The sequence below is a fragment of the Diabrotica undecimpunctata genome, chromosome 2 (genome assembly GCF_040954645.1).
Source record: "Diabrotica undecimpunctata isolate CICGRU chromosome 2, icDiaUnde3, whole genome shotgun sequence".
NCBI lineage: Eukaryota > Metazoa > Arthropoda > Insecta > Coleoptera > Chrysomelidae > Diabrotica > Diabrotica undecimpunctata.
Genome location: NC_092804.1, coordinates 1,410,210 through 1,426,031, shown reverse-complemented (window position 1 = coordinate 1,426,031; position 15,822 = coordinate 1,410,210). Strand labels below are relative to the sequence as shown.

The 15,822-nt window shown below is 32.6% G+C and overlaps 1 protein-coding gene across 1 annotated transcript in view; it reads right to left on the bottom strand.

Moving 5' to 3' along the window:
• Nucleotides 1-14,813, bottom strand: part of CCHa1-R (CCHamide-1 receptor) — a 131,965-nt gene extending 117,152 nt beyond the window's left edge. Inside the window, exon 1 of the mRNA XM_072521181.1 lies at nt 14,710-14,813. The gene's annotated coding sequence lies outside the window, so the exon portion shown is untranslated. The remainder of the gene's footprint in view (nt 1-14,709) is intronic.
• Nucleotides 14,814-15,822: the final 1,009 nt, after the last annotated feature.

Below are 15,822 nucleotides of genomic sequence, written 5' to 3'. Positions count from 1 at the left end.
TGTTGTTATACGAGAGGGGGTGCGGTGAAAATAATTATGGAAAATTGGGTCGCAGATGGTAAAGGTTTCGGAAACGCTTCTTCTTCTCATTGTGCCGTCTCCTTTCGAAGGTTGGCGATCCAAATGGCAATTGTAGTTTTGGAAACTGCTGCGCGAAAGATCTCTGCGGATGAGCGGTCGAACCATCTCCTCAGGTCTTTCAGCCACGAGTTCTGGCGTCTTCCTACTGATCTTTTGCCCTGTACTTTTCCTTTCAGTATAACTTGAAGTAATTCATATCTTTCGCCTCTCAGCACATGACCCAAGTATTGCATTTTCCTCTCTTTGATTATTCTTAGTAATTCTTTTTGTTTACACATGCAACGAAGTACCTCAACATTAGTAACTCTTTATACCCGTGGAATCCTCAACATTTGTCTGTATATATACATCTCAAAGGCATCTATTCTTTTTTCTATTTCAGAGTCCATTGTCCAACTTTCACAGCCATACAGTAAGACAGAAAAAAAAACGGTGCACTAATGTAATCGTTATCGTCATTTTTTTATGCAATATTTCAAGAATCTATTTCATTGCCATATTGCTTTTCTGTAATAGAGAGGTATATTTAAATAATATTTACATTAAATAGCTTACTGTTTCAAAAAATTATGTCGCTGACAGAATTCTGTTCATTCTCGGTCACGTGTTCCGGTAGAGGCCATCTTAACCCGGTTATGCCAATCATATTATTTTATAAAAGTTTAATTTCTTGGAAAAATATCTAGAAAGAGAAATTACATATATTTAGCGGCCTAGGTAGCTCAGAATTAAAGTATCCGCCGTAGACGCCGCCTTTGGTGGAACATTTAATTACCGCTACAAAATAAAAAGTGTACTTTTAAAATAATTATGGGTCACATCTAGAAAATCTAATACATATTAACGTTGTTTTTAGTAATTATCAATAAAAATTCCTTTGTCTCTAAATCGTATTACAAAAATACAAAATATGATGCAACGAAGATTTTATAATAAAATTTCACATTGTTTAAGTATATTTTGAAAACGTATTTCATCATCTATCGAACCTTATTTAGCTTATCACTCTATATATTCTATGTCAAATCGTTAACATCGCTTTTGCTGACTTAAACCACAAAACCGAACATTCAAATCATAAAAGTGATTCGCCATCGTTCCTAGCATTCACTTTCCCACTCGTAAATAAATGCTGAATAGGCAAAAGCATTAAATTTTCGTTGGCAATGCCTAGAACATCGTTTCCGGAAATAGTAACTTGTTTGCGGTATATGCTTATATATAAATTACAGTTATAAAACTAGAAATAGATGATATTTTATATATGATAAAATGGAAATAGAGTTTTAACTTTGTCTGAATCAGTGGTCAACAACAAATTAGTTTCAACAACAATAAATTACACTTTTTATTTAGAGTAAGGCAGTATCTAACAGATTTATAAATGAAAACATACATAAATAAAAAGCGCACCAGTGAAAAAATATAATTGGAAAACATGGTTTAATAATTGATGGAGTGAATCTTGTGTTTGTGATATAATCAAAATCGGCTAATTATCACGTAAACATGAGTGTAAGTAACAAAAGAGTAAAGTGTATCCATAGAAAGACAACTTTTGAAACCTTCAAAAAATAATTTTAAAGTATTTTCGATGCTTTTTCAGTAAAATTGTAACACATTTCCATATAATTTATTGGCCTTCTCCTTTAGTATTTAGCAATCTTAAATTGTTTAAATATTATTTATAAGTGAAAAAATGACATTTAATCTTTCACATATTTTGTTTATTACGTATTTTTATTGCCAAATAAATTAAAAGCAATTGTAAGATACAGTTCATCCCAAACCCTTCTTTCAGTGCGTCACAGTTGATCGAATTCTCTCTTACGCATTAAGCTAGAGGTGACAGAAAAAAACGTGAGTCTGTGATTATTATACATAGAACTTGGAAAATTATGTATCGTTCAAGGGTATTTGCATATTAAAGCGAATTCTACTTACGAATATATAATTGGTTGAAGTTTAGAATACGCTAAATAGATATCCAATCAATGATGCGAATAAATATAATTTGACGCAGATGGTCTCGATAGTGACAGTACTTTGACAATATCAACTGATAAAATGATAATTGTCATTCCAGGTTAGTATTTTCAGACATTTTACAGTGAAAATTTAATTTTGTATTTATTGTCATAAAAATATTTTAAATATGCCGAGATATACCGAGAATGAACAAAGACTAATATTAAAATTATTAAATTATTTTCAATTAGAAAAAGAGGCTGGGACAACTTTATTACCAGTTTCTGCCGTTCGTGAAGTAAGTTTTAAATTATTCTAAAAAATAGTCATATTAGTAGTTTAAATACTATACATTTTAGCCATAGTGTTTGTAATAAATAATAATAAATACATAAATAAATCTTAGCTAATTAAGCACTTTCCTTGGAATGTATAGAATAGGAATTATGACAAACTGCCGTTTCAATATAATGCGCAATAAAAATTTTTATACAGGACGGGACCTCTAATATGTAAATTAAAAAAAAAATTGAATTGTTAAAGTTTTTACTACACATTTTTAAAAAATAACGTTTTTACATTTAGCGCATTTAGCCGATTACGATCCTTCAACTGTCAGATTTAACTAAAATGTCATGCAATAATTCTCGACATTCTTAAGATCCTATATTACGTCAAAATTTGTGACGCACTGAAAGAAGGGTTTGGGACAGACTGTACTTCTATTAACCCTTATCTGGGCAAGGTGGGTCCAACGGGCCTGAGAATAAATTCTTTTATCATAAACTGATAAAAAGTTTTTTATTGAATTTTATGCGTCACTGAATTCGTTTAGAAGTATGTTTCCTTCATGAAATGAATAGCTTAGTAATGAATTTTGTCACGTAAAGGGGCAATACGTATACGGCTATTTGTATTTATAACTAAAGTCCAAATCTTTTTTACAGAAGTGAATCTGGCAGTCGGATAATGTTTTTGTGGATTACCTTAACCACTTTTATGATTCCGGAAAACCAATAATAAAGTCTCAACGTGTAACAAACAATGTAAACATCTCTTTGATGTGAACATCAATTATAATAGCTGCTATATCTATTTTAAATAAATTTTAAAAACTGATAATCATTGTTGGAATGCAATAATATTGTTAGGTAGGTACCTATACATATTTTGAAATAAATAATGCATCTGCTATCAGTCGTTTGATGTCGATCTACGACTAAGCTTCTAAAATTATACTGAATTACAGTGAAAGTAGATAGTGCTAATCAAATGTCCCGAAAATCATTATCAGCTGCAGAACTGCAAGATTTTTTTTTAACATCCAATGTGTATTGCAATCTGTCTCATTATAAACAATAAGCAATATGTATGATTTATGTACAATAACATAGTGGGAAGCTGCCCAGTGGCGAGCACCCAGGTAAAATATAATATAAATATAATCTATGATAACCAATTAGTTTAAACTTTCACTTAACAAACAAAGTTTAATACAGGTAAACATCACTGACACACATATGAGAATTACAAGGCTAGAAACACAAATTAAGGAAATATTTAGAAAACACTTTTCACCGCATCATGACACTATGCTCTATTTTTCCTGATTTACTAGAGGTCCAAAGGCTCTGGTCGTTTTAATCTTCTTACATGTGAAATTTTGAGCAGATCCGTGGCCAGCGGATTTGGATGGCAGGATAGTCTATTCTTGTATACAGAGTTTACAGCCGATATTGCTTCACAAACTGTTCGTAGCTGTAAATCGTGGTGTAATCTGTGGTTCGTGATATACCAAGGGGCATTACAGATCTGGCGCAGTACTTTCGATTGAAAACGTTGAAGTTTTTGTATGTTGGTATTACTTGCTGTACCCCAGATTTGTGCTGCACATGGCCATATACTGCAAGATATTGCTAATAATTTATGGAATTCCGATTATGAAGAATCTCCTGAAGTAAAGTAGCAAGTAGTATTGAGTGATAATGAAGAAGAACGTGTAGCTACAAGTTCCCAGATTTCAGAATGTGTAATTTTTAAAAACTAAGGATCGAATTAACTGAAAGAGTCAACCACAACCGGCAGGACGTATGCGATTCTGCGACATAACAAAAAACAAAGAGCACAAAGTAATATTATCCACTGGTCAAAGTGTAGATGATCCTGTTGAATCCTTTTGTTTTTTATTGGACAAAAAAATTATGAACGAAATAGTGAAATGTACAAATAAAGAAGCCAAAAAAGTTCTGGGGATAGGAAATATTGCGACTCTACAGAGCTATATGCCTTTATTGGACTACTTCTAACTGCAGTGCACCTGAGTGCCAACGTCCATAATTTAGATATACTTTGGAGTAAGTTTTATGGACATACTATATTTAACTAGAACTCATAAAAGCTACAAGAGCTCTGTATAAAGAAAATAAAGTGTCCATTAAAATGGGAACAAGAATCATAGGAGACTTCACCACAACAAAAGGGCTCCTGCAGGGTTGTTCCACATCTCCAACTTTATTCAAAACGACCTCAGCTACGTGATGAAGAAACTACAAGAAGAATATACCAAGACTGGCCTAGATATTAACCTCGCGAAAACAGAGTACCTATCTACAAGTGAAGAAGACATAGAGGATCTACAGATTGATGACAACGTAACAATCAAAGGAAAGGGTAAATTCAAATACCTGGGGTTTATAATCACGTAAAAGGCAACAACAGAGGAAGAAATTACACAAAGATTAGGACAAACAAGAACAGCAATCCGACAACTTAACTCAGTATGGTGGGATAGACACCTAAATATGAAGACAAAAACGCAGATTTATAAAACATTAGTGCGAAGTAATATGACATATAGGGCTGAAAATTGGATCATAAACAAGAAAAACAGCAATAAGATAGTAGCAACAGAGATGGAATGCCTGCAAAGATGCTGCAGAGTAACAAGAATGGATAGGAGAAGTAATGACGAAATATAGCAAAGAACATCAATAGAAACAGACATACTAACATATATAGAACAAAAAAGACTAAAGTGGTATGGACATGTAAGAAAAACTAGCGACAGCAGATGGATAAAGAGAATAACCGAATGGAGCCCCATAGGAAGGAGGAAAAGAGGACGACCCGGAAAATCCTAAAGGAACGAAGTAGACGACGCCATGAGTAAGAGAGGACTAAACGATAGAGAATGGAACAACAGAGAGAGATGGAAACGGTCGAGCGAGGGAAGGCAGTGAATACTGTAGAATCCCTAAATATATATATACTATATTTAAAGCTACCATTGCGTTAAAACGATTTAAAAATTTGCAAAGATTTGTTCGATTTGGCGATAAGGACACGAGGTCTTAACGAAGAAGGGACGACAAATTAGCAGCAATATGCGATGTGCTGAATCAAGTCAACCAGAACTTTCAGAAATACTTATTATTAATTAAATCTTTATTTGGCTCCAAATGTTTATTCCTCGTGAATAAATATTTTTTCTACAAAAAAGTTTTCTTGCATTTCATTAGTTTGTGCAAATCCTTCAGGTAGATTGCACGCTCTAGGTAGACCGCATACTTTAGTATCAACTTTTTTTTAATCTAGACAATTCTAGAATCTTGGGTCAATATGAATAGTACATTCAAGAACAGTGGTGGGCCCAACGGACACGAGTTGCCGGTTACGAAAATAAAATGTGTTGCCCGGATAAGAGTTAATCTATTCTCCGAGCATATACCAGAAACTTATCAGGGTTGATATCGGTCTCGCTGTCAACGGAATTAAGATCCGTGATCTGAGATATGCGGATGATACTGTGTTGTTTGTGAGTTCTGTACTGTTCTGTCTAGTACCGTTACTAATTGACAGTCTTACTGGATAATGCAAAGAATACAAGTTAAAAATTAATATATGATAGTCCACAAAACACCCAAATGCAGCATAAACATAGAATTGAAATAGAAAAAATATTAATCAGTTTTCGCCATCCGTCTTCAGAGTTGGGTGAATTAAGTGATAACACCCAATATGATAGACCACGTGGTAACGTAACGGACATGGTTTGTAGAGTAGAGAAAAGAAGAGAGGAATATCTTAATTGTCTGTACATTTTTGATATTTGAAATAACAAAAACTATCATAGCCCAACTAAATCATCAAACAATTTTATGATATACGAGTGTTATTGGTAATGCATAATTTATCAATAATTTTAAACTGTTGTTTTATATTATTTTGAATTCATTAAGCAATAATCAAAATAATTTATTAGTAATTGCATATACCAAATATTAGTTATTATATATGTGTCACAAACATTTACAACTTTATCATTAATAATATATTATAGTTATAAAATTATGACTAACCTAATTTCAAATACAGTTAATCTGAAATTGATATAACCATTGCGTGCATCATTTTCAAAATCATGATTTTATGCAATGTTTACTGTGTCCGTAAAATATAAAATAAATAATTTTTCTCTGAAATATAAATATTCTTGGAAACAGCTGAAACACATCAACTTCTATATATTTTTTGATAATTTATAAAAAAATATTTTATACACTAATGCAGTGATTCTGAACCTGTGGGGCACGTCTCTAGGTGGCGGTATTACTAATAAGGGAAGGGACGCGTAAGCATATGCGAAAAAAGAACCCCAACAACATTAACTAATTTATTAAAATTAAAGCGAAACAAGATTCTAACAAAATAAAAATTATTTACACATGAACACTGATATAATAAGTACACAGGAGATCGTCCAATACAATTCTTCCAAGAACAAAGTCTAATAATCACAAACACGTTTTTTAAATTACCAACGAGACGATTATATACATGTAGCTCAACAGCAGATAAACCGGAAAAGTGGTAAGAAACCAAATTGATAATATAATGATTACAGAGAGATATCGTAACACCATCAAATCAGTTAAAACATATCCAGGAGCAAATGTCATATCAGAGCATATCCCACTAATCGCTAATATCACGTTTAAGCTTAAGCGGTGGTGCTTAAGCGTATTAGAGAACCCCAAGGAATTTCAAAATTAGACGTTAGAAAACTGAAAAAAGCTGATATAAAAAACAAACTCCAACAGAAAATATACGAAAACTTTGATGAATTAAATACTAACAAATCATGAATGTGTTGCTTGTGTGAGTCCATTTCAAAAGGTAAAGGAAATAATAAGTTAGACTTACTCACAATCAATTTAATTTAACTAATCGGACGACCGGTTTCGCTTTCTATAATATGCAAAGCATCTTCAGGTCACGATACAAAGTTAAAATGCTAAAAATAATAATCCCATATTAGGGTATTGTCTAATAAAGATAAAACATAGGTAGGTGATATAAACTATATAAAAACAGTAATTATGCCAATATTACATGTCTGTGGTTTTATAAATGAATAAAATGTTTAAGCAGACAAGGTAAGACCCACAAATTGGTAACATAGTCTATTAAACTGTAATGAATTAATAAATAAACAAATAAATAAACATTACTTACATGCCGGTACTCTATTAATTGATGGTTGAAAAAACATGGTTCAAACTATCTTGTATTGTTGATTGGAGAACTCAAGTCAACTATTGTAATTGTTTAACAGTAAACGGGGAAGTTCTTGAGAAGACAGATTTTATCCAATGAAGTAGAGATAGGTGAAATGTATTGTTTGTTTGATGAAAGTAATGTTCTATACCATTAAGTTCTTTAAAGTTAATTATATTTATTCTGGAGATATATTTATGAAATATGTGTTATTTATTGAGATTTTATGTTTTGTTTTGGAAGGTGACAGTTGTAAGACAATGATGATGATGATGATGATGATGATGATGATGATGATGATGATGATGATGATGATGATGATGATGATGATGATGATGATCATTGTCTTACAACTGTCACCTTCCAAAACAAAACATAAAATCTTAATAAATAACACACATTTCATAAATATATCTCCAGAATAAATATAATTAACTTTAAAGAACTTAATGGTATAGAACATTACTTTCATCAAACAAACAATACATTTCACCTATCTCTACTTCATTGGATAAAATCTGTTTTCTCAAGAACTTCCCCGTTTACTGTTAAACAATTACAATAGTTGACTTGAGTTCTCCAATCAACAATACAAGATAGTTTGAACCATGTTTTTTCAACCATCAATTAATAGAGTACCGGCATGTAAGTAATGTTTATTTATTTGTTTATTTATTAATTCATTACAGTTTAATAGACTATGTTACCAATTTGTGGGTCTTACCTTGTCTGCTTAAACATTTTATTCATTTATAAAACCACAGACATGTAATATTGGTATAATTACTGTAATTTATATAGTTTATATCACCTTCCTATGTTTTATCTTTATTAGACAATACCCTAATATGGGATTATTATTTTTAGCATTTTAACTTTGTATCGTGACCTGAAGATGCTTTGCATATTATAGAAAGCGAAACCGGTCGTCCGATTAGTTAAATTAAATTGATTGTGAGTAAGTCTAACTTATTATTTCCTTTACCTTTTTAAATACTAACACTTACGAGATAACCCAACAATCTTCTTCTAGTTCCATGACAGTTATCGATCGTTGGTTATCATGTTGGCTACCATATTCGCTATCGTGACTTTATTGACAGCAGCTCTAAATAACGATGTAGTTGATTTTCCATACCATTGCCTTAGATTTTTCAGCCATGATGTTTTTCTTCTACCAGGACCACGATTACCTTGGAAACCAACAATAGAAAACATTAAAAAACTGCCTCCTTGTTCCATGCAAAGAGATATTAAAAGAACCAAATATAACCAAACCAAAGATAAGAAAGAGAGACAACTGGATAACCGACGAAAGACAGTCACAATTAAAAAATCATTAACAATGAAATTAAAAACTGATAATAGAGGCAAAATAAACTTACTATGAGGAAAAATGTAAAGAAATAGAATATCTTCAGAACAAATACGACTTATTCAAGCTACATAAAAAGGTTGCAAAGAAAAAGCCACAACACAACTCTTTTACGTAAAAATTAAAATACTATGATAATAACTGACGAAAAGCTAAAACGATGGAAATAATATATGGAAGTGCTCTTCGACGACGAAAGAGAAAAACCTACAAGACATATCTTTCGAGGACAGAGAAACATAGAGTATAGAAATTACAAAGGAAAAACTATTGTATGCACTAAAGAATACCAGAAACGAAAAAAGCATAGGGCCAGATCAACTACCTATTGATATCCTTAAAATAGTAGAAAATGAGTACATGGATGTCCTCTTAAAGCCTTAAATTTATCAGTCTAGTGACATACCCAATAAATGGTTGACCTCAACATTTATTTGTCTCAAAAAAAAAAAAACACCGCACCATAAGCTTGATGTCTCACACACTTAAAATATTTTTAAAGATTAGCCATAAACGCATTTACCAAATCTTTGATATGAATTTTGAAGAAACCCAATTTGGATTCCGTAGAGGCGTAGGTACCCATGAAGCTCTCTTTGCATTCAACGTATTAATCCAGAGATGCTTAGATGTGAACCAAGATATGTACGTATGTTTCATAGACTACAACAAAGCTTTCAATAAAGTCCGTCACAAAAGGCTAATGGACGTCCTCAAAGAAAAACAATGACAATACAATGGCCTTAGAATTATATCAAATCTATATTAAAAACAGCAGGCACACATACGCATTAATGAATACATACTATCAGAGTTCGAAATTAAAAGAGGAGTGCGACAGGAGCGTGTATTGTTACCACTTCTATTCAATGTATACTCTGAAGAAATTATAAAAAGAGCTTTTGAAGGAGAAACAGTAGGAATAAAGGTCAACAAGGAACACCAATTAACAACATTAGATATGCGGACGATACTATTATAATAGCAGACAACCTCTAAGAGCTCCAAAAGTTAATGAACAAGATAGTTGGTTATGGAAAAAAATATGGATTATCAATAAATATTATGAAAACTAAATTTATGAGGATATCAAAAACCCAAAATAATGATGAAAGCCTGACAATTAACGGTAAAACTTAAGAACAAGTTGAAAACTACAATTATCTTGGCACAATAATTATTCACATAAACGATTACTCCAAAGAAATCAAAGTTCGAATAGACAAAGCACGAACAAAACTTCAATAAAATGAGAAAGGTACTTTGGGCAAGGGAACTGAAATTAGACTTGAGAGTTAGGCTGGCAAAGTGTTATATTTACTCGACTCTGCTTTACGGGATAGAAGCATCGACTTAATGCGTCGACTACTAAAAAGTTGGAAGCATTTGAACTATGGTTGTAAAGAAGAATCCTGAAGATATCATGGACCAAGCATGTAACAAACAACGAAGTCATGAGAAGAGTCAACAGAAGGATGGAAATATTGGAAACCATCAAGACACGAAAGCTGCAATAATTGGGGCATGTTACGCGTAATGAAAGACACAACATACTTTAATTATTTATACAAGGGCAAGAGAAGTGTAGGAAAGAGAAGAATCTCATGGTGCGTAACTTGAGGGAATGGTACTGATGCACATCAATCGAAGTATTCAGAGCGGCAGCATCTAAGATCAGAATAGCCATGATGATTGCCAACCTCCGTCGCGGAGGTGGCACGTCAAGAAGAAGAAGAAGAAGGAGAAGAACACTGATATAATAGGTAAACTTATAAAGATCACTGTTTTAGTACCACACATAATAGTAGCGCACCATAATTTGCCTCTGGGAGGAGGGTTTTGGTTGGTCACCGAAATTTTGTTTACGATGGTACCTCCATTTTGAGTCCTTAAAATGTGTGAGTAACAGTGTCGGAATAAGGCCCTGGGAGGGGGAAGGTTAACCCTCAAACCCCCCCTGGATGCGCTACTGACACATGAACTTATTAATACTAAATTATGAAGTCTATTGTTTCAAAAGTCAATTTTTTGAAATTTATTATCAACTTTTCTAAAAATGCACAAAAGGCTATGATTTTACGTCAGAATAAGGTCAATTACACAAAATGTTTAGCTTTAAAAATTTCAAAAATTATCACCTAATAGTTATTGCGAAATTGAAATTTTTTATCCCAAAAAGCTTTTACCTACAACGTTATTATGCATATACTCCTGGGTCTACATGAATTTTAAAAGCACCAAATTGAAGAAAAATGCTTATTTTATCAAATTAAATCCTTTAGCGATTAAAAAGTTTGTATTAAATATTGTATCTAATATATAAAATATATAAAAATCTCCAGGCCCAGGCGGAATACATCCAGAGTTGATTAGATATGGATCATCAAAACTGTTTGAGATGATCCGAAAATTATTCGAAAGATGCTTAAACGGAGAAGAAGTTCCAGAAGAATGGAGACAATCGTATATCTCTCCAATACACAAGAAAGGCACAAAGATGGATCCTAAAAACTATAGAGGGATCGCAGTGATTGCTACTATAGGCCGACTATACTCAAAAGTACTACGAAACCTGATAGAAAATGATATCAAAGACAAACAACCCGAAGAACAAGCGGGATTTAGGGCCGGACGCTCCACTATGGATAATATCTTCACATTAAAAATTGCAATGGAAAAACGAGTGCAGAGAAATAGAGAAACTCATATAGCTTTAATAGATTTGGAAAAAGCATATGACAGTGTACCGATCTCCCAACTATGGATAGAAATGGGTAACTTGAAAATAAACCCAATTCTTATTAAGGCCAGTCAAAAATATTACGAACAAAACTTTGCGAGAATTAAAATGGGACAAGAAATCACCTCTCCCTTTCAAACAACAAAAGGACTACGACAAGGCTGCTGTCTGTCACCCACCTTATTTAAAATCTATTTGGACAGATCCTTAGTGAAATGGGTAAAAAAATGTAGAAACATGGGAATAACGGTGGAAGAAAACAAGCTATATACACTTTTCTTTGCGGATGACCAGGTAGTAATTGCCGAAGACAGCTACGATCTTAGCTATATGGTAAGAAAACTGCAAGAAGAATATGAGGTGGCAGGTCTAAACATGAATATGACAAAATGTGAATATCTCTCAGTGGGAACAGATGAAATATGTGACCTAGTCTTGGAAGACGACAAAATCAAAGGCGTGCAATCCTGCAAATATTTGGGGGTCATTTTCAACAAGAAGGGAAATAGCGCAGATGAAATCAGGGAAAGAATAAACAAGGGCAGAGCAGCGACCCGTGCCTTAAACTCTCTTCTCTGGCAAAAAACAATTCGACGAGAAACCAAAAAACACATTTACGGTAGTATAGTTCAAAGTATTACACTTTACGGTTCGGAAGTATGGGACGTCACCAAAGCTAATAAAAACAAACTTATGACGACAGAAATGGATTATCTGAGACGAAGCTGCGGTAGATCGAAACTGGAGAGAGTTAGAAACGAACAAATAAGAAACGAAATGAAAATGGAGAGAAATATCAATGATGACATAGAAAGAAAACAATTAATCTGGTTCGGACATGTTAAAAGAATGCCAGAGTACAGATGGCCTAGGAGAGTACTGGAATGGATCCCTCCTGAAAGAAGAAAGAGAGGACGACCACGGAGAAGTTGGCGCAACGATATTGATGAAGCAATGGCGGCAAGAGACTTAGAAGAGGCAACTGCATATGACAGAAAAAGATGGAAATTGGGGGCGGAGAAGCGGCGACAGCCGTAATAAATCCGTTATTATATATATTAAATATTGTAAAATAGGCTTGCAAAACTGCTGTGATTTTAAGCTTAAAGACAATTTAAATAACTTTAAACACATTAAAAAATCCTTATGTCCTATGACCAATAATATCCGAGTTAACCTTTTTTTTTCAAAAATCCACCGGGACTTTGTTTATAAATAATAAGCAAATGAAAAGGAACCATTTGAAAGATTAATACGCTGGCGGGCAAACAAATGAGGTCACATTGAAATTGTGATGTCTCGTTGACATTTTCGGTTGTAAACTTCTGTTTGCGGTTGTAAGCCATTGGTACTGTATTTTGTAAGCTTACTTAATAATCAATATTGAATTAATAGTAATATTTTGGTTTTGAGATTTATTTAGGAGAAGTAACAAGTTTACAGTTAAAACAAAGTGCAACTTACTGATAACAAACTGACAAAAAAATTATTCAAACTAAATATTGTAGGAAAAAAATCTTCATCAATAGGGTGTATTTACCCCTCTTACAATCTTGTAGGAGACACGTCATATTTTCAATTAAATTACGGATTACATTCTGGTCGATTGTGGTTATCTTATTCTTACCATAAGAACTCTCGTAGCTCCTCGCCCGTTTTTGGAGCGGGAATATGCCTTCAGGTACTGAATTGTCTATGTTTTCATTTATTAGTTTTTCTATTATCTCTTGGTCTTTGTAATTGAAAGAAGTAATGTTCCATGTTGCTAATCTGATTGTGGGCTTATTTTTCCTTCTTTTTTTCCGTTTCTTTGCGTGGTTCGTCATCTTAGGTTCCGTCTGGTTCCGAGGCTTGCCTTGTGTTCTTTATCAACGGGTAGGGTGGTAATAATAAATTGCTCTCATAATTAAGGGTAAATTAACTTAATGAAATCTACTTTAGTACCCTTATGGCATTATAGCCACTTTTTTTATATAGTTCAGCTGCGAGATTATCTATTTTGAGTCATTTGCTTCTGGCTAGTTTTCATCTGCAACTTCAAGAATGTTTAGTGGTTCTCTTCCCTCTCGTCTTTTCTGTCTACCTCATCTCTTGTATCTACCAGGTTTTCATTTTGTTCGTCAATATTAAGTACTCAGTCGAAGTATTTCACTTATTGACTTAATACAATTTTTCTTAATGTTAATATGTCAGCATTCAGACCTTTGCATTAGTTTGTAGTTACTTTCAATTATTTATTTTCATTACAATTAATTGGGGCGTCAAAGCCTTACTAAATTAAAAACTGACTCGACTTAGAACAATAAATAGAACAAAAGTTTGTCATGACATGACTTTTGATGTAAAATAATTAGAGAAGCAGGAATTCAGCCGTTGAGAACATTCCATTCCAGTTTCCTATGGCCCGTTTGACGATTCATCTCTCGGTATATTACCTTTAAATTATAGTATACCAAATAAATATATATTAACCATTTCAATCAATTTTACATAAACAGACAGTAATTAAAAGCTCTGCGGGAGGTTTTGTAAACAAACCTATTAATTAATAAATTGCTTTCATATTTAATTCGCTGAAATTTATTGAATACAAGTTCATTCCAGTGTAAAATCAATTTCTGCTATATAAATATGAAGTGTAAAGTGTTTTATTTGTTTGGTATCAGACCTTTGGGGCTTGAGGGTTTAAGAGATACCGTATTTTCAACAAGCACTCTTCAACAGATACAAATACTTGTATAACAATCGGTTTATGCTTGAACAAAGCTACATTTTTAAAGTTATCGCTTTTTTTCTGCACTTTTAAATTATAATTGGTTGTAATCAAATGTATATTTTACATTCTAATTAGTTTATTAATAAAGGGGCTAAGAAGGACAGTTTTATGTTTTAAAATACTGAAGTAGACAACATCAACTCATTACTTTATTTAAAATAAACAAGGCTAAGCATATAATACTTAAATTAATTAGACGACCTTTAAACTCACCTTGTTTTGGTTTCAAATCCGGGAAGTTACTGCTGAACTCGAGATCCGCTTAATGGTCCTGGATTTACTTGCAATATTTGATGACACAAACTTAGTTGTTGGCTGAAACAATATTTCAAGGGAGTTAGCTAAGTGATTAATGATGAAGCTTTGTAGTGTAGTACAACGGTGATCTCTTATCTAATGTTTTATCTATTATTATGGCCTTATAGTAAATTCCCCAAGACACTTAAATCAATATGGTGCATTGTATATATTTTTTTCTTTATTTTATTTAAAGTTAATAAAAAGATCATAAATATAGAAACTTTGGGAAATTTAGGTCACAAATGGTTTGGTTTTACCACTTAATTCCGAAACAATGACGTAAGCTATTTTTCTGATCTGAATGGACTTACCTAGGTAATATTTGTTTATATTTATATAGTGTATCTGTATGTATTAGTACAAGATATGCTACGATTTTAACCCTTAAGTAATAAAACGCAAAAGACTTCACCTATATTCATATATTCACCTCAAGTAACTTTAACTCACAAGTAGAATAAACATTTTTGTAACCTTAGGAAATCACGACTAATTAGATATGAATACGTTGTAGTGATTATTATAGTCTTATTATTGTTATAGATATTACAATAGCACTTTGCAAAGTTAGCGTAGGTCGTTAGTCAATAGTTAGAGTTTATAATTAACAGACGACCATGTAAACAAAGCATTAACCTATACGTACATAAATAAATAGAGTGTATGAAAATGAAAGTAGTGCCAAATATTTAATAAACCCTCTAATATCCTTTAAATACCACATGACGGCCCTTTTATATTACATGGCGAAACTGCAAAACGTAAGGCCTTCTTCTAAATAAGTGAGAGAATAAGGAAGTGCAGAAGGCGAAAATGTACACGGAACATTGGAAGGAATCCCGGATGGACCAACGAAAAAAAGACTGGTGAAAAAGATACAGTATAGTTATGTAAGTTAAAATTTAATATATTTTTATAAAAACCTTCTTTCAAATTGTTTTTATTATTGAACGTGTTCTAATTGAATATTAAAAAATACTCCAAATTTTTGGTTTCCAACAGTAACCCACAGTATCGGGCCTTAGA